Source organism: Euprymna scolopes, chromosome 25 (genome assembly GCF_053919585.1).
Source record: "Euprymna scolopes isolate OS-2025 chromosome 25, ASM5391958v1, whole genome shotgun sequence".
In the NCBI taxonomy this organism is placed as follows: Eukaryota; Metazoa; Mollusca; class Cephalopoda; order Sepiida; family Sepiolidae; genus Euprymna; species Euprymna scolopes.
In genome coordinates, this window is record NC_136506.1 from 85067994 (window position 1) to 85090618 (window position 22625).

Below are 22625 nucleotides of genomic sequence, written 5' to 3' on the forward strand. Positions count from 1 at the left end.
CGGAATATTCAGTGTAGCTTAATCGCCATATATATTTTATAACTTACTAACTAGTTCTACCTACGTATTGAGCACTGTTGAATTAAATACTTAAAGTTTGCGCATAAATTTATACTTTCGTATATTAATTTATGTGAGTAAATGTAGTTTATATATATATATATATATATATATATATATATATATATATATATATATATATATATATATATATATATATGTATAAGGAATGTAAAAATACAAGCGGTGGTTGACGTTATGTTTTGAGATCAAAACAGATCCTGGCTAACCGTTTTTCCTTAAATATTTCAACAAAATGAATAAGTGTACAGGAGAAAAAAAATGTACATATTTATTTTAACGCATTTTTAAAAGTGTATATATAGACATCGAACAACCCAACCTTCCCATACGCACACATGTTTGTCCTTCCCGACATGGGTAGGATTCAAAAACTGTCCTCTTTTTCGTACGATCTATGACTTTTTCTTTTCTTGCATTTTTACTTCAATTATCCTGAAGATGTCCTTTGAAATAAGGACGAAACGTTGATTATTTTAATAATTTCATTCGGTCTTTCTATTTTTCTCAAAACATATATATATATATATATATATCAGCCCTTCAAAAACTCGGTACTCATTGTTGAGCACTTAAAAGTTGAAATGAAAGTCGGTCACTTAATCTCACATGTGCAGATCATGATGTTATAATCATTACATCGCTGTGGACGAATGTTACAACATTTAAAAATAAATGTTTAAATCTAACGATATTTCTCGCGGTTAAATTTGGCCGTGAGGTTTGTTCCTTGCTAATGGTGTCAGAGATGGCTTTGTTGCTGAGTTTAAATCTCCCGACAAACAGTAATTATGTCACCCTGCACTGTAGTAGGTAATAAAAAATTATTATAGTAATAATTATATATATATATATATATATATATATATATATATATATATATATATATATATATATATATCGGCTAAATACAGACCAAAAAGCATAATGAATTTAAAAAATAAAAAATGAAAAATAAAGGTTAGCTAACCAGGTTTCGTTCCTCACTTATCAAAGCTAAATCGAGGAAAATACGATTCAAAACAAACAAACAAAAGTCATGAATATGGCGGGGGTAGAAAAAAAAACAGAAATAAACGGGGAAAAATTACAGAGACTAAATTAAGTCCAAGAAGATTTTCTTTTTGCTTGCAAAGAGAAGGTCTCAATGACTTAATAAAAAGAGTCTCTAAAATGTTCAAATGATGGGGAGAGTGCGACTTACTAAGGATCGTAAACATATCAGCACTGTAATTCGTGGCACACGCATGGTTATTTATGAGTTGGTTGTTTTTGTTTTACGGCATATCAACCTTTTTTCAGGTTATTTAATGCCGAATTATTTTGAGGAACGATTTTTTAATGGAGTATATTTGTTTTTTAAGTCGGATTCTATTTAACCCATAGTTGGGACCCTAACAGGTACTACCACTCCAGGTCAGAGTGGACCTGGGAGCAATGGCAATTAAAGGGTGGCTCCACACTCCCCAATGCTCGCAAGGTGGGGCCTCACCACTGGATATAGTTTTAGGTCATATCCAGGGCCGTTATTTATAAGATGGTCGCAAATCGCAGAACCATACGTATTACTCAGAACATCCGAGGGTGAAAAATTTGCATAACGAATCTTTGAAGGCACATGCTGTTTCAAATGAAAATCTAATCTTTGCGATGTTCGTCCAACATAGTGCGCACTGCAACTACATAAATGTAGTTGCAGTGCGCACTATGGTCGGCGAACATCGCGAAGATTAGAGTTGCAGTTCTCCCCATCCTCCCTACTCTCCTGACCTTACACCCTCTGACTTTCTCCTCTTCCCAACCATGAAGTTGTTTTGAAAGGAAAGCGTTTCCCCGATGATGCAGCCTTGATTTCTAAAGTCATGTCGTGGTTGGAGGATCAACCTGGGGTGTTCTACAAAAACAGTCTCAAGAGCTGCATCAAACGATGGGAGAAATGCATAACTCTAGGTGGTTCCTATGTAGAGAAAGACTAATAACTGTGACAAGTTTCGTTGCTCTACTGCTATGGGAAGTGGGTCAGGGACATTACTTATTGCACGCCCCTCATATCATGGGGCCCCGATATCGATTCTCACTAGATTCAGCGATTCTGCTGAATCATAGACGACGAAACACGTGTTATTGGATAATTATATTTAAAAAACAAAAACAATATATATGCCGCTCCCCATATGGAGGTACTAAATTGGTTAAAGGGAAAAGTATTCCCAACTCACATTTAGGTAAAAATGCACTTTCGTAAATAATTGAATTCATTCAAAACGTATCGCAAAAACAAAAACAAATAACATCTACGTAAATCGCGATATATCCGAACAGTCAGCGAGGTAGATGAGGGGTAAGGGTTTAGGCTTCTTACTATGGGGTCCCGATTTTGAATCTTTGATTCGTAGACTACGAAACACGTGTCAGTGTATAACTATATTAAAAAAAAGGAAACAGTATATGTAGATGCAACCAAATAACAGAAATAAGGGGAAAATGATAAAAAAGACAAATTGAATTATGTAAGTATTTAAATTATACAGAGAGTGGATACAGGTGAGACAGTAGGAAAAGGAGTGAGAGGGAGAAGAGAGAAAGGATGAGAAGAGAGAGGGAGTAAAAGATGGAGAGAATAGAAAGTGCATATAATGACATCACAATCTATTCTAAAATACTTAACTCCGTGAAAGTTGTCAAAAAACAAATCTTTTGACTATTGAATTTGTCACAATTGCTAAAACCACCGAAACCTTTTGCTTTTTATCGATATATTTTTATTAGGTACAATATTTTTTATCAATTTATTTGTATGAGGTACAATATTTTTATCAATTTATTTGTATGAGGTACAATATTTTTATCGATTTATTTGTGTCAGGTACAATAATTTTATTACTTTATTTGTATCAGGTACAATATTTTTATCAATTTATTTGTGTCAGGTACACTATTTTTTATCTATTTATTTGTGTCGGGTAAATATCTTTCACCGATTTATTTGTATCAAGTACAATATTTTTATCAATTTATTTGTATCAGGTACAATATTTTTTTATCGATTTATTTATATCTAGTATAATATTTTTTTATCGATTTATTTGTGTTAGGTAAATATCTTTTACCGATTTATTTGTATCAGGTACAATATTTTTTATCGATTTATTTTTGTCAGGTACAATATTTTTATCGATTTATTTGTGTCAGGTACAATATTTTTTATTACTTTATTTGTATCAGGTACAATATTTTTATCAATTTATTTGTATCAGGTACAATAGTTTTATCAATTTATTTGTATCAGGTACAATGTTTTCATCAATTTATTTGTATCAGGTACAATATTTTTTATCAATTTATTTGTGTCAGGTACAATATTTTTATCAATTTATTTGTATCAGGTACAATATTTTTATCAATTTATTTGTATCAGGTACAATATTTTTCATCGATTTATTTGTGTCAGGTACACTATTTTTTATCAATTTATTTGTATCAAGTACAATATTTTTTATCGATTTGTGTCAGGTACAATATTTTTATCAATTTATTTGTGTCAGGTACAATATTTTTATCAATTTATTTGTATCAGGTACAATATTTTTTATCAATTTATTTGTGTCAGGTACAATATTTTTATCGATTTATTTGTGTCAGGTACAATATTTTTTATTACTTTATTTGTATCAGGTACAATATTTTTATCAATTTATTTGTATCAGGTACAATATTTTTTATCAATTTATTTGTATCAGGTACAATATTTTTTATCAATTTATTTGTATCAGGTACAATATTTTTTATCAATTTATTTGTATCAGGTACAATATTTTTATCGATTGTTTTTATCAAGTACAATATTTTTTATCGATTTAATTTATTAGGTACAGTGTTTTTATCAATTTATTTTATTAGGTACAATATTTTTAATTATTTATTTGTATCAGGTACAATATTTTTTATCGATTTATTTTTATTAGGTACAATATTTTTAATTATTTATTTGTATCAGATACAATATTTTTTATCGATTTATTTTCATCAAGTACAATATTTTTTTATCAATTTATTTGTATTAGCTACAATATTTTTTATTAATTTATTTCTATCAGGTACAAAAAAAAAACAATGTTGACCCAACGAGTCAGGATGCGAGCAACTAGTATTTATTTCAATCTCGAAGTAATTTTTGTAGACCGATGTACGCACAATCATAAATTAAAAAGTAAACTCTTGTAAAAGGTTTAATTTTGATTTTACTGTTAAAATTTTAGGATGGGGATCAGTTTACTATGTAATTTTGATGTAAACCGATCACTTCAATTCATATAGGAAGTTTGTAAACGTGATTTATCGCTTCAAGATTGTCAAATAAACAAAGTAGAGTTGAAGTTTATGTTAAATTGATATAGAAATTTGAAACCATTCTTTAAAAAAAATTATTTATGGCTAAAGAATAATAAATAACGTTTTATTTATGGGTAAAATTAGAGGCTTAAATCAATGCATTTTCACCGCCCCATTCCCCATAAGATTCTTCTTTTAGGAGAACACACGCGCAGAGAGAGAGAGAGAGAGAGAGAGAGAGAGAAAGAGAGAGAGAGAGAGAGAAAGAGTGGGCAAACCACTCAAGATGAGGATAATAGTCCGAATAATTCCAAATAATGCAAATTATCAATCCTCATTTCAAAAATTCATAAAGAAACTGAGTATATTTATTACCACTTCAAGCATTTCCCGGTAGGGGCTCCTCGGGCCATTAACAATAAACTAATCCCTTCTCAGAGAAAATGTAATGCCTGGGAGAGTGGACCTCCTAGGACTGAACAGAACCATATCTTAGCCTGATTTTAATCATAATTTGAACGATACAACATATCACTTACCTCCTTGTAAATGAAGGTTAGGCACAAAGACAAATGGGGGGGGAGCGCACTAGGATAAGCACACTCTGGCCTACAAAAAAATGCCTCAGCAACCTCATCATTAAAGGTGATTAGTTATAAATGAACTCTTCCCCAGAGGGAAGATTATGCCTGGGAAGTGTGACTTCCTAAGACTGAACAGATCAGCGTATTAGGATAAGTGCACCCTGACCTATACAAAATACGTGAGCAGCCCCATCATCAGAGGCGATTAGCAATGAATTAATCCATTCTCAGAGAGAAGATAATGCTCGGTGGGCTGGACCTCCTAAAACTGAACAGATCAGTACATTAGGATAAGTGCTCTTCGGTCTACAAAAATGCCTGAGCAACCCAGTCATTATAGGCAGTTAGTAATTAATTAATTCCTTCTCAATAAGAAGGAAAAGCCTGTGAGTATGAACCTCTTAGAACTGAACAGAAACATACCTTAACCTGACAGCAAATGTAAATAAAAAGGAAACAACGTAAGACAAATCGTGATATCATTTCAAACATAGTTCGATATTTCTTCAAGCGTTTATGAGATGTTCACGATGTATCAAAAGTATTTTTGTTTTTGATTTGGCAACTTTATTTTACTGGGGGGGGGGTACATTAGTAACATCACCAGCTTTGAATGCTACAGTTTTGTTTTAGTTTCGATTCTAGCTGATGGCACGCAAATACTTTTTTCTTTTTCTTTTTCTTTTTTTTTTTTTTTTTTTTTTGCTTTTGAAATCACGACTCTATAATAATATATAACAAATCTGGACAAATTAAAATATCATATTTAAGCATATTTTACGACCGGACAAAGCTGCCCCCCCCCCGGCCCCGCTCCTGAAATCTAAAAAGCCAGCTTAAAATAAAATGAATGTTCATAAAGTATCATGACACTATTCCAGAGTATATTGCGTTCGTAGAGAATCAATTTACAAATAAATAAAACTCCGCGTGAGATCAAAGTGTAGTATCTGTTCCGGCAGATACTGCAAGCAAAGACCATATGTGGGGGCAACTCCACATATAAGACCTTGGTCAATGTAGGGGCAACCCTTCATACCAATTATCACTATCCAGCTCCCCTACTCCCCGGGGAGTTGGTCCCCATTTCCCCATTCACTCCTCACATTAAAAATCGGCCTTGTGCCTAATTTGCTCGGTGGGGGAGCAAATAAATACCATCTGTTCCGGCAGATACTGCAAGCTATGACTAGCTATGACTAGCAAAGACCAGATGTGGGGGCGGCCCCACATGCCTGACCTTTAACCAGCTCCCATTTCCCACCTCTCGGGAGCTGGTCCCCTTTTTCCCTTCCCCCTCCCTTCACTCCTCACATTGGGAATCGGCCTTGTGCCTAGTTTGCTTGGTGGGGGAGCAAATAAATACCATCTGTTCCGGCAGATACTGCACTTAAGATAATTTGTAGCGGTCAATGGAGGGGAAACCCTCTATACTGGGACAATTATTATTTTTGGTAACCAGAGTGCCCCCCCTTTTTTGCCTAATTTTAGGGGAGCTGGTTTTTACCTCACATTAAACACGGCCTTGTGCCTAATTTGCTCAGTGGGGGAGCAAATAAACACCATCTGTTCCGGCAGATGCTGCAAGCTATGACTAGCTATGACTAGCTATGACTAGCAAAGACCAGATGTGGGGGCAACCCCACATGCCTGACCATTAACCAGCTCCCATTTCCCACCTCTCGGGAGCTGGTCCCCTTTTTCCCTTCCCCCTCCCTTCACTCCTCACATTAAAAATCGGCCTTGTGCCTAATTTGCTCGGTGGGGGAGCAAATAAACACCATCTGTTCCGGCAGATGCTGCACTTAAGATAATTTGTACCAGTCAATGGAGGGGAAACCCTCTATACTGGGACAATTATTATTTTTGGTAACCAGAGTGCCCCCTTTTTGCCTACTTTTAGGGGAGCTGGTTTTTACCTCACATTAAAAACGGCCTTGTGCCTAATTTGCTCAGTGGGGGAGCAAATAAATACCATCAGTTCCGGCAGATGCTGCAAGCTATGACTAGCTAGGACTAGCTATGACTAGCAAAGACCAGATGTGGGGGCAACCCCACATGCCTGACCTTTAACCAGCTCCCATTTCCCACCTCTCGGGAGCTGGTCCCCTTTTCCCCTTCCCCCTCCCTTCACTCCTCACATTAAAAATCGGCCTTGTGCCTAATTTGCTCGGTGGGGGAGCAAATAAATACCATCTGTTCCGGCAGATACTGCAAGCTATGACTAGCTATGTCTAGCTATGACTAGCAAAGACCAGATGTGGGGCAGCCCCACATGCCTGACCTTTAACCAGCTCCCATTTCCCACCTCTCGGGAGCTGGTCCCCATTTTCCCTTCCCCCTCCCTTCACTCCTCACATTAAAAATCGGCCTTGTGCCTAATTTGCTCGGTGGGGGAGCAAATAAACACCATCTGTTCCGGCAGATGCTGCACTTAAGATAATTTGTACCAGTCAATGGAGGGGAAACCCTCTATACTGGGACAATTATTATTTTTGGTAACCAGAGTGCCCCCTTTTTGCCTACTTTTAGGGGAGCTGGTTTTTACCTCACATTAAAAACGGCCTTGTGCCTAATTTGCTCAGTGGGGGAGCAAATAAATACCATCAGTTCCGGCAGATGCTGCAAGCTATGACTAGCTAGGACTAGCTATGACTAGCAAAGACCAGATGTGGGGGCAACCCCACATGCCTGACCTTTAACCAGCTCCCATTTCCCACCTCTCGGGAGCTGGTCCCCTTTTCCCCTTCCCCCTCCCTTCACTCCTCACATTAAAAATCGGCCTTGTGCCTAATTTGCTCGGTGGGGGAGCAAATAAATACCATCTGTTCCGGCAGATACTGCAAGCTATGACTAGCTATGTCTAGCTATGACTAGCAAAGACCAGATGTGGGGCAGCCCCACATGCCTGACCTTTAACCAGCTCCCATTTCCCACCTCTCGGGAGCTGGTCCCCATTTTCCCTTCCCCCTCCCTTCACTCCTCACATTAAAAATCGGCCTTGTGCCTAATTTGCTCGGTGGGGGAGCAAATAAATACCATCTGTTCTTATTCCGGGGGCCACCAATATGGATACCCTCAGCCAGGGGCCCACCAATATGGATACCCCCAGCCAGGGGGCTACTGCTCCCCAAGAGGACGAATCCCCAACAGGAGAAAAAACAACTGCTGATGGGGCGTACCGCCCGGGTATGACACCATTGGACGCTCCCAAGGAGGGGGAAAATTTAACAACAGCTCCCCCCGAGGGCGACTCCCCCCAAAGGGGAGCAAAACCAAAATCGGTCGTAGCATCTCACTCCAACTACAAAAAGGAGGAGGTGCCAGACCAAAAGGACAATAAAGGGGACAGCGCTCCCCAGGAGGGCTGCTCTCCCAAAAGGGGAGCAGATCAAGAAAATGAGGGGGCATACCGCCTGGACCTCACAAATGAGGAAGAGGCAGATGGCCTCAAAGTAAACAAAAGCGATCATGCTCCCCAAGAGGCCGACTCCCCAAAACGGGAAGCTGCTCCCGAAAAAGACACTATAAAGAGAGCCGCCGCTCAAAAATGTGACACTCCCACAAAAGGACTGACCAAGACATCTGGGGAGGCAGGAAGCATCGCCAAGAAACAGGCAGGGTCAACCTCCATAAAAGACCAAAAACGATCTAACCCCACTAAAGACCCCATACCAACACCAACAAGAGGGTCTGCGTGGGGGAAGACCGTAGAAAAACAACTGTCCCCTCAAGAGTATAGAGACCTGTACCTGACAAAGTACAGACAATACATAGAGGGGGCAGATATAAAACCCATACCAGGTGCCTGGGAGGCGATTGAGGGCAGAGTCCTGTCCTTTGCCATTTCCGATATACCGGAAAACCGGCTCCTAGGAATGAAGAAGGAAGACATGGCGGGGCTTCTCCACAAACTTAACATCCCAGTACTATACCTGTACCAGAGGAGCTTCGCTGTGTGGGACATCCTCCTACCCACCAAGGATGATGCGGAGAGACTCTCCCTCCAAGAAATAAAGCATGGGAGAGTCAAACTAACACCTGAATACCAGGGCAAGAGAAGGACTCGGGTGCAGGTATTTAATGTGCCAACCCAAATACCTGCGGAAGTATTAGGATGCCTCTTCAGCCAGTACGGTGAGGTAGAACAGGTGACCCCAGTACGGTCAAAAACTGGGACTCACCTGGCTGCTACACAATAGCAATGAGGCTGAAGAGGGAAGGTTTTCGAGCAATACCACCGCTGCTGACATACAAAGACGCCAGCATAACAGTAGTGGTGGAAGGCCGTCGTCCACACTGTTGGTTCTGCCAAAAGCAGGGCCACATGGCTAGGAGTTGCCCCCAAAGGGTAACCCCTAATCCAACAACCCAAAAGGCGGTCACAACCCTTGAGACAACGCCCGCACCAAAACAGGCGGCAACAACCCCTGCAACTGCAACACCAACCCCAGCTCTAAGGACAACCCAAACCACCCAGGAGGCCAAGGGGGAAGAATGGAGCATGGTAGTGAGACAAAAGCGGAAACACATAATCCCTTCTGCCACCGTCCCACCACCAGCCCAAAAATCGAGGCAGGAGCCTCTGCAAATGCAGCAAAAACAACAGCCACCGCAGCCAATGCCGCGGAAACAACTGCAGCAACAACTACTGCAGCAGCAAAATCAGCAAGTGCAGCAGAAGCAGCAGCAGCAACGACACCAGCGAGAGCAGCAACAACAAAAACAGCTGCAGCAGCAAATAGAGGAGCAGACACAACCAACGGTCCCCACACCAATCGAGACGGGGATCAAGCGGAGAAAAGACTGCTCCTCTGAGGATGAATCTGCAAGTGAGAGGGAGAGGAACTCAACCTCACCTCTCCCCGGTTCATTCGAAAGAATGAAAAAGAAAAACAAAAGAAGAAAAGAGGAAGAAAAGGTGGCCCCCACTCCCTGTGAACATACACCACCCCTTACAACAAAATCCACTTCCACCCCCAAACTACACACTGCACCAACACGAGACACCGCACCAACACCAGACACCGCACCAACACCAGACACCGCACCAACACCAGACACCACACCAACACCAGACACCGCACCAACACCAGACACCGCACCAACACCAGACACCGCACCAACACCAAACACCGCACCAACACCAGACACCACACCAACACCAACACCAACACCAGGCACCACACAAACACCCGTCCCCACACCAAGGCAAACTGAGCCACTACCCCAAAAAGAAAATGAAAAGAATGAACCGAGGGAGAGGAGAGACTCCTCTGCCTCTTGCAGATCAAAGGTCCTTGCCCCTGAGGAACTATGTAATGTAGACCCTCTATCTGTGGCCACAGACATTTCCCATCGGCAGAGGAAAAACTTAAAACCTCTGCTCGATTACAAACAGATAGAGGGGAAAGATGTAAATATCCCCTCAAATTTCCCGGACGCCCCACTCCTAATAACTTTTGTCAGAACTCCAGAGGCCTGCAAGACCAACTTGTGGACAAGGCTGCAGGCCGCTGAAGGGGCGTTTCCGGGAATTGAACTGGTGAAAAAAAATGACCCTTCTCTTGATGAACTGTCAAAACAATGCAAGGGAAGGGTCCCCGTGTTGGTCCATCCGTCACTCTACAGGGCCATAAAATTAATTTATCCTTTGGACGTCGGCGGCATTGCGAGAGAAGGTCAGGATATGAAAAACCTGACCACCTTGAGCATGGCACATAACGTCGGCGTCCTCTCCCCAGCTGACTTCGGAGCTGAGTGTGACACACCCTAAGGTAGGTACCATGGCTTTGAATTTGGCTAGTTTGAATGCGAGGGGCTTGAGATCACCGGGCCGGGCGGCTCGCCTCCGGCACGACCTCTTGTCCCTGGGAGTGGATGTGGCTGCGATTCAGGAGACGCATTTCGTTTCCTCTGTGGACTGTCAGGTGCTGGCCAGAGATTTTGAGGTTTTCTCAGCATATGGCAGCCCGCGGGGGAAGGGAGTTTCCGTGCTGGTTAAACGTACCCTGTCGGCGACGGTCGACGTTGTCCATAGAGATGCGGTGGGCAGGCTGGTTGTGGCCGATGTTGCCGTAAAAGATTCTGTGTTTCGGGTGATCGCGGTTCATGCGCCCAGCACCGCTCGTGAGAGGGTCTCATTCTTCAGTCAGCTTGACGCGTTTGTAGATTGTCGGAAGCGGGTAGTGCTAATAGGAAATTGGAATGCCATCTTAGACCCCGAGATAGATAAGGTAGGAGGCGATGTTAGAGGATCGGAGAGGTGCGAGTCCAGCCTGGCTGATCTGATGGCTAGATGCGGTCTGGTCGACAGGTTTCGGTTCGAGCATCCGGTGCGGGAGATGTGGACGTGGACCAATAGCGTTTCCTCCTATCCAAATACCTATTTGGACAGGATGTTAGTTAGAAGAGGCGAAGTAGACTTCTTATCTTGTCCCACGTTCACTTGGCTAGGCCAGACGGACCATAAATTAGTTATGGCCCGACTGAAGCTAGGAAATAGGCCTAAGTTAGCGGGGTACTGGAAGTTAAACACCTCCCTTCTGGAGAGACAAGACTTCCAAGATCAGTTAAGAGAATTGATTAAAAAGGCACTAGTGGGGGCGGTTACCGGGAGTAAGTGGTGGTTAGGTCTCAAAGCCAAGATCAGAAGCTTCTCCGTCAAGTATGCCCAGCGCCTCGCACTAGATAAGGCCAAGACGAAGAAGCAGCTAGAGCAGAAACTAGCCCAGGCTACGGGGGAGGGTGATAGGGTTAGTCAGGAACTAGCTAAGCAGGACCTTCTACGCGAGACTAGCGAGTGTTACGAAGGCCAAGTAGTTAGAGCTAGGCTCAGAAAGATAGGCAACGAAGCAGTCAATTCTGATGCAGACGTGCGCCGTGAGGTTTCTAGGTGTGGCTCGGACAAATACATTGCGAAAATCAAACATCCGAATGGACGCACCCTGGAATCGACTCGGGAGATCTGCGAGGGGTTTCGAGAACATTTCGAGGAGCGTTTTACGCAGCAGCCCGATCTTCCGGTCCTTGAGTTTAGCGACTATTTGGCCGACTCTCCCCGCCTCGAGGCGGCTAGAGCGGCTAGTTGCGAGGGCCGGGTGACGGAGCGGGAGGTCTTTACTGCGCTGAAGCAGGTCAGCTGTGACAAATCGCCAGGACTTGATGGTCTGCCATACGAACTGTACTTGAGGCTGTCGCCCATGTTTCTGCCTCTTCTGACGGATATGTTCAACCATTGGTTTGCTCAGGGATCCATCCCAGGGCAGGTGACCAAGGGAGTGATCACATTGCTGAAGAAAGGTGACGGGCATGGAGGGGAAGAATTAGACGACTACAGGCCCATAACTCTGCTAAACACAGAGTTGAAGATTTTGGCCAAGGTCCTGTCGAATCGGCTGCAGGTTGTTATCGACGATTTGGTTGAACCGGAACAGAACTATGCTGTGAAGGGGAGATCGATTCAGAACAACTTGCACCTGATCCGCACGATCCTAGAGGGGGGAATAGATGACGACACGGAAGCCACGCTGATCAACTTAGATCAGTCCAAAGCTTTCGATAGGGTCGACCATCGTTTCCTGGCATCTGTCTTAGAGGCCGCCGGTTTTAAACCGGACTTTTGCAAGTGGATCTCCATAATGTATCGACAGCCCATGGCTGTCGTGCAAGTCAACGGAAAGCGCTCGAAACCCTTTGTTATCTCTCGGTCGGTTCGTCAGGGTTGTCCGCTGTCACCCCTGCTTTATGTCCTGGCTTTGGAGCCTCTTCTCCGCAAGCTGAGACATGTGGAGGCAAATTCGGCCCTGCGCGGAATGGCTCTGCCTGGCGGCTCAGCTGCCAAGGTATCCACGTTCGCCGATGATGTCACGGTCTTCGTGTCGGGCTTCAGAGACATTGAGGTCGTGTCGGAGGCACTCACACTGTACGAAAGAATCACGGGGGCCAAGATAAACCGCAACAAGTCGGTAGGACTGCGGTTGGGCGCATGGAGTGGCAACGCAAACCTCCCTGCGCCCTTCAGCTGGACAGATGGCCCGGTCCGGATCCTCGGCGTGTGGTTCGGACCGGGTCTCCAGCTTGACAAGAATTGGTTGGAGGTACGGTCAAAGGTGGAGGCTGCAGTCAATTCGTGGCTTCCTAGGAAACTTTCCTTAAAGGGTAGAGCTGAGGCATGCGCCACTTACGTCTTTCCTCTCATCCTTTACCGACTGGCCGTACTTCCCCTGCCTGCACAACACCTAAAAGCTCTTGTCGAACTCTTGTCCTCCCTCCTTTGGGACAGAGGAAGACACTGGGTGAGCAGACAGGTCTGTATTCAACCGTGGCACTCCGTGGTTACTGCCGCCTTCCCCGACCTCGTTCTCGACCCTTCCATCGAGAGCCGTCGCAGGCCGCGGGGGGAATCTGCCTACATGAAAGAGTGCCGAGCCACGCTAAAACGACTACCAAGGTCCAGTGACCTTGTGACTGCTACCCGTAGGGAACTCCACAGGGATCTAGTGAAGGGGGCCGCTGACGACCCGCTATGCGCGCGTTTGGGGTGGCAGCAGAGTGAGATCCGCTCCGCGTGGAGCTGGGCGCCAGGTTCGAGTTATCTGAACAATTCGGAGTTCTCTCTGACCTGGCGATTGGCCCGAAATGCACTTCCACTCAACAACATACAATGCAGTTCCGGGTTTTTGGAGTCGCCTGATTGTCCCCGTTGTGGGACAACGGCCGTAGAAACTACGGATCACGCTTTCTTCGATTGCCGCGAACTCCGCCAGTACTGGTCGTATGTCAGCGGAGTGACGGCTCGCATCGATCCTGAGCATCCTCGCCCAATTACTGTATCCAATGTTGTGGACAACGTGAGGCCGCGGTGGGACCGGGAAAGACAAATGGTCTACGTTACGATCCTGGCTGTGGCGAGAATGGTGATTTGGACGTCGCGTCTGCAAGGTTGCCGGGGGGGTGTTGTCTTTTTCTGATCAAGATCTGATCGTGTTCTTTAAACACCAACTACGGGTGAAGATCAGATGTGATAGAAGAAGGCTGCATCGCGCGGCATTTGACAGAAGATGGATACATGTGGCAAGTCTGTGTGTACGAAGAGGAGCCAAATTTGAATACGTGTTCCCCGCCTAAGGGTGGAACGCGCAGTTCTGTAAAGTAAAATTAAACAAGTAGTCTCTCAGCTAGCTGAGTGTGTGTTCCATCCCTCCCCGATTAGGAAGCCTCCAAGATCCTCATCCCCTCTTACCTGCAATTTTTGTTTTCACCCCTTCCTCTAAATTTTACCCATCGTGGAGAAAAAGAAATACAAACTAACCTCCATCCCTTACCCACAAAAATTTTCTTTTCTCAATTCACCCCCATCTAGAGGGCATCCCCACCTAGAGACTGACCCGCAGAAGCGAGGTTCCTTTTACAAACCTAGTGGAACGGGCAGTCTATCAATTAGACGGGGTTGGAAGGGTCCTACTAATCACCTTTTGTTTTTTCTTCCCCCGCCCTCGACACAAATGAATTATTGTTACCATTTTATTGTTATCTTTTTTGTTTTTACACGTCAATAAAAAATGTTTTAAAAATTGGGAGTTACAAGGACGTCCCCCAATATGAAAGGGTGAATGCGGTATTATGGTGAAAGAAGATACTAGCTGGGAGAAACTTCTGACTTTGTTTAGTTCTGGAGTGACAAGGATGACCAACGACCCCCAAAATCCCCCCCTTTTGAGTTTTTTGTTCAACGTTAATTTTGAATGTATTTTTTAACATGAATAAAAGATTTAATATCTCAAAGTGTAGTATCTGTTCCGGCAGATACTGCAAGCAAAGACCAGATGTGGGGGCAACCCCACATACCTGACCTTTAACCAGCTCCCAGTTCCCACCTCTTGGGAGCTGGTCCCTTTTCCCCTTCCCCCTCCCTTCACTCCTCACATTAAAAATCGGCTTTGTGCCAAATTTGCTCGGTGGGGGAGCAAATAAATACCATCTGTTCCGGCAGATACTGCAAGTTATGACTAGCTATGACTAGCAAAGACCAGATGTGGGGGCAACCCCACATGTCTGACCTTTAACCAGCTCCCATTTCCCACCTCTCGGGAGCTGGTCCCCTTTTCTCCTTCCCCCTCCCTTCACTCCTCACATTAAAAATCGGCCTTGTGCCTAATCTGCTCGGTGGGGGAGCAAATAAATACCATCTGTTCCGGCAGATACTGCAAGCTATGACTAGCTATGACTAGCAAAGACCAGATGTGGGGGCAACCCCACATACCTGACCTTTAACCAGCTCCCATTTCCTACCTCTCGGGAGCTGGTCCCATTTTTCCCTTCCCCCTCCCTTCACTCCTCACATTAAAAATCGGCCTTGGACCTAATTTGCTCGGTGGGGGAGCAAATAAATACCATCTGTTCCGGCAGATACTGCAAGCTATGACTAGCTAGGACTAGCTATGACTAGCAAAGACCAGATGTGGGGGCAACCCCACATGCCTGACCTTTAACCAGCTCCCATTTCCCACCTCTCGGGAGCTGGTCCCATTTTTCCCTTCCCCCTCCCTTCACTCCTCACATTAAAAATCGGCCTTGTGCCTAATTTGCTCGGTGGGGGAGCAAATAAATACCATCTGTTCCGGCAGATACTGTGAGCTATGACTAGCTAGGACTAGCAAAGACCAGATGTGGGGGCAACCCCACATGTCTGACCTTTAACCAGCTCCCATTTCCCACCTCTCGGGAGCTGGTCCCCTTTTTCCCTTCCCCCTCCCTTCACTCCTCACATTAAAAATCGGCCTTGTGCCTAATTTGCTTGGTGGGGGAGCAAATAAATACCATCTGTTCCGGCAGATACTGCAAGCTATGGCTAGCTATGACTAGCAAAGACCAGATGTGGGGGCAACCCCACATGCCTGACCATTAACCAGCTCCCATTTCCCACCTCTCGGGAGCTGGTCCCGTTTTTCCCTTCCCCCTCCCTTCACTCCTCACATTAAAAATTGGCCTTGTGACTAATTTGCTCGGTGGAAAAATGGTGGGTTCTTTCTATCGATCCAGTAGATATCTCACTGCTGATGCAATTCTCTATTTATATAAGAGCCAGGTACGTCCAAGGATGGAATACTGTTGCCACATCTGGGCAGGAGCTGCTAGAAAGGACTTGTCCTGCCTTGATAGAGTTTAAAATAGACTTCGTAGCCTCGTAGGAGATGTCCTTTTCTCTTCCTTGCAACCTCTATCTCACAGAAGAGATGTTTCGAGTTTGTCTCTGATGTATCGTTATTTTCATGGAAAATGTTCGACTAAGCTTCAATCTATTGTCCCCCCTTGCAAAACTTTCACAAGAAACACTTGTCTAGCTGTAAACACTATCAATAATTCCCCCCACTCTTTATCTGTGCCTAAACCTAAACGTAGATGCCATGAACAAAGCTTTTTTATTAGAACTGCACGCCTGTGGAATTGTCTTCCGTTTTCCTGCTTTCCGGCTGACTACAATATTGTTGTCTTCAAATCTAACGTAAATAAGTTCTTGATGAACCGTTCCATATAAGTTATCAAATTTAACAAATTTTCATTACTAATGATTATTATATTGTCCAATTTCTACTGTACACTCTTTAACCCTTATCCTTGAGTGGCCTCTTGGCCTTGATAATGTGTTGATACCTATGAAAAAAAAAAAAAAAAAAGAAAGTCCAATGTGAACAAGTTCTAATTGAATCGTCCCCCTAAGTAATCAAAGTTACAAAATTCCCACTCTTTACTATGCTAAAATCACAATGACTAATGTATACCTATTAACCCTTATCCTTGAGTGGCCTCTGGGCCTTGATAAGTGGTGACATCCATGTAAAAAAAAAAATAAATAAATACCATCTGTTCCGGCAGATGCTGCAAGCTATGACTAGCTATGACTAGCTATGACTAGAAAAGACCAGATGTGGGGGCAACCCCACATGCCTGACCTTTAACCAGCTCCCATTTCCCACCTCTCCGGAGCTGGTCCCCTTTTTCCCTTCCCCCTCCCTTCACTCCTCACATTAAAAATCGGCCTTGGACCTAATTTGCTCGGTGGGGGAGCAAATAAATACCATCTGTTCCGGCAGATACTGCAAGCTATGACTAGCTAGGACTAGCTATGACTAGCGAAGACCAGATGTGGGGGCAACCCCACATGCCTGACCTTTAACCAGCTCCCATTTCCTACCTCTCGGGAGCTGGTCCCCTTTTTCCCTTTCCCCTCCCTTCACTCCTCACATTAAAAATTGGCCTTGTGCCTAATTTGCTCGGTGGGAGAGCAAATAAATACCATCTGTTCTGGCAGATACTGCAAGCTATGACTAGCTATGACTAGCTATTACTAGCAAAGACCAGATGTGGGGGCAACCCCACATGCCTGACCTTTAACCAGCTCCCATTTCCCACCTCTCGGGAGCTGGTCCCCTTTTTCCCTTCCCCCTCCCTTCACTCCTCACATTAAAAATTGGCCTTTTTGCTCGGTGGGGGAGCAAATAAATACCATCTGTTCCGGCAGATACTGCAAGCTATGACTAGCTAGGACTAGCTATGACTAGCAAAGACCAGATGTGGGGGCAACCCCACATGCCTGACCTTTAACCAGCTCCCATTTCCTACCTCTCGGGAGCTGGTCCCCTTTTTCCCTTTCCCCTCCCTTCACTCCTCACATTAAAAATTGGCCTTGTGCCTAATTTGCTCGGTGGGGGAGCAAATAAATACCATCTGTTCCGGCAGATACTGTGAGCTATGACTAGCTATGACTAGCAAAGACCAGATGTAGGGGCAACCCCACATGCCTGACCTTAAACCAGCTCCCATTTCCTACCTCTCGGGAGCTGGTCCCCTTTTTCCCTTTCCCCTCCCTTCACTCCTCACATTAAAAATTGGCCTTGTGCCTAATTTGCTCGTTGGGGGAGCAAATAAATACCATCTGTTCCGGCAGATACTGCAAGCTATGACTAGCTATGACTAGCTATGACCAGCACAGACCAGATGTGGGGGCAACCCTACATGCCTGACCTTTAACCAGCTCCCATTTCCCACTTCTCGGGAGCTGGTCCCCTTTTTTCCTTCCCCCTCCCTTCACTCCTCACATTAAAAATTAGCCTTTTTGCTCGGTGGGGGAGCAAATAAATACCATCTGTTCCGGCAGATACTGCAAGCTATGAGTTGCTATGACTAGCAAAGACCAGATGTGGGGGCAACCCCACATGCCTGTCCTTTAACCAGCTCCCATTTCCCACCTCTCGGGAGCTGGCCCCCTTTTCCCCTTCCCCCTCCCTTCACTCCTCACATTAAAAATCGGCCTTGGCCTAATTTTCTCGGTGGGGGTGCAAATAAATACCATCTGTTCCGGCAGATACTACAAGCAAAGACCATATGTGTGGGCAACCTCACATATAAGACCTTGGTCAATGTAGGGGCAACCTTTCATACCAATTGTCACTATCCAGCTCCCCTACTCCCCGGGGAGCTGGTACCCATTTCCCCTTCACTCCTCACATTAAAAATCGGCCTTGTGCCTAATTTGCTCGGTGGGGGAGCAAATAAATACCATCTGTTCCGGCAGATACTGCAAGCAAAGACCAGATGTGGGGGATACCCCACATATAAGACCTTGGTCAATGTAGGGGCAACCCTTCATACCAATTGTCACTATCCAGCTCCCCTACTCCCTGGGGAGTTGGTCCCCATTTCCCCTTCACTCCTCACATCAAAAATCGGCCTTGTGCCTAATTTGCTCAGTGGGAGAGCAAATAAATACCTCAAAATGTAGTATCTGTTCTGCAGATGCTGCACTTAAGATAATTTGTACCAGTCAATGGAAGGGAAACCCTCTATACTGAGACAAGTATTATTTTTGGTAACCAGAGTGCCCCCTTTTTGCCTACTTTTAGGGGAGCTGGTTTTACCCCACATTAAAAACGGCCTTGTGCCTAATTTGCTTTGGTGGGGAAGCAAATAAATACAATAAATAAAACACTAACCATTAAAAAAAAAAAAAAAAAAAAAAAACGCCTCCAGCTCAAATATAAAAAAATTTAATGGAAAGATTAAAATGTAAAACGTAATTGATAAACGAAAAACGAAGCTTTTTTTAAATTTCATTATATCGAACTGTATTGATAGGTGTGTCAGAATTCTGGGGGAATTTTTGATACCCTTAACATAAAACTACGAATAAAATATGCAAAACGCGTAATTTCTCTTTTTAAAGTGGTATGTTTAATTTCTTTATGGACTATACTTCCAAAATAAACTATTAAAGTTTATTTTGAAAAATGATAGAAATATTTTTTTTTTTTTATTTAAAAAAAAAAACGGTGTTTACAAAGTGCCTGCGCGCGCTCATGCAGCCATTTTTTCTACGTAATGAAATGAATTGAATTTTATGAGTTAAATATTTTTCAATTTTTTCAATTTAAAAAATCTATCAAAATTTTTCTATTGGTTCAATTTTTAAGATATTTTCAGGTTTAATGTAAACTTTTATGCTCTTTCCAATAAACCGAATATAATATTCAAGACAAACGTCTTTTTAAAATTCACCCCCCCCCATTTTGAAATGTCTATTAAAATGAAAATAATTAATTTTCTCACCTCAGATTTATATATCACAAATTGAAGATAAAAGATCAATAAATAAAATAATCTCATTTAAAACAAACAAACAAAAAAGAATAGTTTTGTGCAAATTTACCTGTAAAGTAAAAAGTTTCAAACCTTTTTGTTTTTAAACCACGTTGAGTTTTTTTAAGTGGAACCTCATATTTTTTAAATATTGTCTAGTAAATATTAAGAACTTACTATAATTTTTTTCTGTTTCATACAATGTTGTTTTTTTTAGATATTAAAAACATTCATTCCATAAAGAAGAAATAAAATATTTTTATATCAAAAGCTCACATATTTCTTTCAGAGAATAAAAAAAAAAGAAAATTAGTCGAGGGGTTTGTTTATAAAAGTAAACTTACTTATGAGTGAATGTAATCATTTTCCAAGTACGGTGACCTATTTGACTAACTTATGTTGACAGCAAACACATGTCATGAATAGAAAGGGGAGATTAATTATGACGTTTTTAGGCCATCGCAGTTCTCAACCAAAGAAAGGGAGACAACCCCGCTCTATGACCATTTGATATGACAATTCAAAGTCGCGGTATTTTTTAATCCTTGCTTAAAAAGTATTTTATTGAAAAAGTACATGGAATATAAAATATAAATATGGATAAATTATTTACAATGAAGAATGGAAGTACCCATTGATTAGTATTTTTATAGGTAAGTGATTTTTTGGAATTTATATATATTTGTTATATTCGAAGTAAGTTTAAATTCGTTGATTTTCTTGAAATCTTTTTTTTTAAAGAAAACCGATTTAAAAAACAAATATTGCACATTTTGTTATTAAACCTGTTAATATTTTAAAATTTGGTCTTTGCTCTTTTGACAAAATTAATTTAGGTTTACATTTACATTTTTCAAGTAGTTATAACTTTCGAAAGATAGTAAGTCTAATTATTCAAGTTTTTATCATGCATTTTTGATGGCGACTTCTGACACTTGGTAATCAATTGGTAATCATTTTTTGATGGCGACTTCTGACACTTGGTAATCAATTGGTAATCATTTTTTTATGGCGACTTCTGACACTTGGTAATCAATTGGTAATCATTTTTTGATGGCGACTTCTGACACTTGGTAATCATTGGCAATCATTTTTTGATGGCGACTTCTGACACTTGGTAATCCATTGGTAATCATTTTTTGATGGCGACTTCTGACACTTGGTAATCAATTGGTAATCATTTTTTGATGGCGACTTCTGACACTTGGTAATCAATTGGTAATCATTATTTGATGGCGACTTCTGACACTTGGTAGTCATTGGTAATCATTTTTTGATGGCGACTTCTGACACTTGGTAATCAATTGGTAATCATTTTTTGATGGCGATTCTGACACTTGGTAATCATTGGTAATCATTTTTTGATGGCGACTTCTGACACTTGGTAATCAATTGATAATAATTTTTTGATGCCGACTTCTGACACTTGGTAATCAGTTGGTAATCATTTTTTGATGGCGACTTCTGACACTTGGTAATCATTGGTAATCATTTTTTGATGGCGACTTCTGACACTTGGTAATCATTGGTAATCATTTTTTGATGGCGACTTGTGACACTTGGTAATCAATTGGTAATTATTTTTTGATGGCGACTTCTGACACTTGGTAATCATTTTTTGATGGCGACGTCTCACATTTGGTTATCAATTGGTAATCATTTTTTGATGGCGACTTCTGACACTTGGTAATCATTGGTAATCATTTTTTAATGGCGACTTCTGACACTTGGTAATCATTGGTAATCATTTTTTGATGGCGAGATCTGACACTTGGTAATCAATTTGTAATCATTTTTTGATGGCGACTTCTGACACTTGGTAATCATTGGTAATCATTTTTTGATGGCGACTTCTGACACTTGGTAATCAATTTGTAATCATTTTTGATGGCGACTTCTGACACTTGGTAATCAATTGGTAATCATTTTTTGATGGCGACTTCTGACACTTGCTAATATATTGGTAATCATTTTTTGATGGCGACTTCTGACACTTGGTAATCATTGGTAATCATTTTTTGATGGCGACTTCTGACACTTGGTAATCAATTGGTAATCATTTTTTGATGGCGATTCTGACACTTGGTAATCATTGGTAATCATTTTTTGATGGCGACTTCTGACACTTGGTAATCAATTGATAATAATTTTTTGATGCCGACTTCTGACACTTGGTAATCAGTTGGTAATCATTTTTTGATGGCGACTTCTGACACTTGGTAATCATTGGTAATCATTTTTTGATGGCGACTTCTGACACTTGGTAATCATTGGTAATCATTTTTTGATGGCGACTTGTGACACTTGGTAATCAATTGGTAATCATTTTTTGATGGCGACTTCTGACACTTGGTAATCATTTTTTGATGGCGACGTCTCACATTTGGTTATCAATTGGTAATCATTTTTTGATGGCGACTTCTGACACTTGGTAATCATTGGTAATCATTTTTTGATGGCGACTTCTGACACTTGGTAATCATTGGTAATCATTTTTTGATGGCGACTTCTGACACTTGGTAATCAATTTGTAATCATTTTTTGATGGCGACTTCTGACACTTGGTAATCATTGGTAATCATTTTTTGATGGCGACTTCTGACACTTGGTAATCAATTTGTAATCATTTTTGATGGCGACTTCTGACACTTGGTAATCAATTGGTAATCATTTTTTGATGGCGACTTCTGACACTTGCTAATATATTGGTAATCATTTTTTGATGGCGACTTCTGACACTTGGTAATCAATTAGTAATCATTTTTGATGGCGACTTCTGACACTTGGTAATCAATTGGTAATCATTTTTTGATGGCGACTTCTGAAACTTGGTAATCAATTGGTAATCATTTTTTTAATGGCGACTTCTGACACTTGGTAATCATTGGTAATCATTTTTTGATGGCGACTTCTGACACTTGGTAATCAATTGGTAATAATTTTTTGATGGCGACTTCTGACACTTGGTAATCAGTTGGTAATCATTTTTTG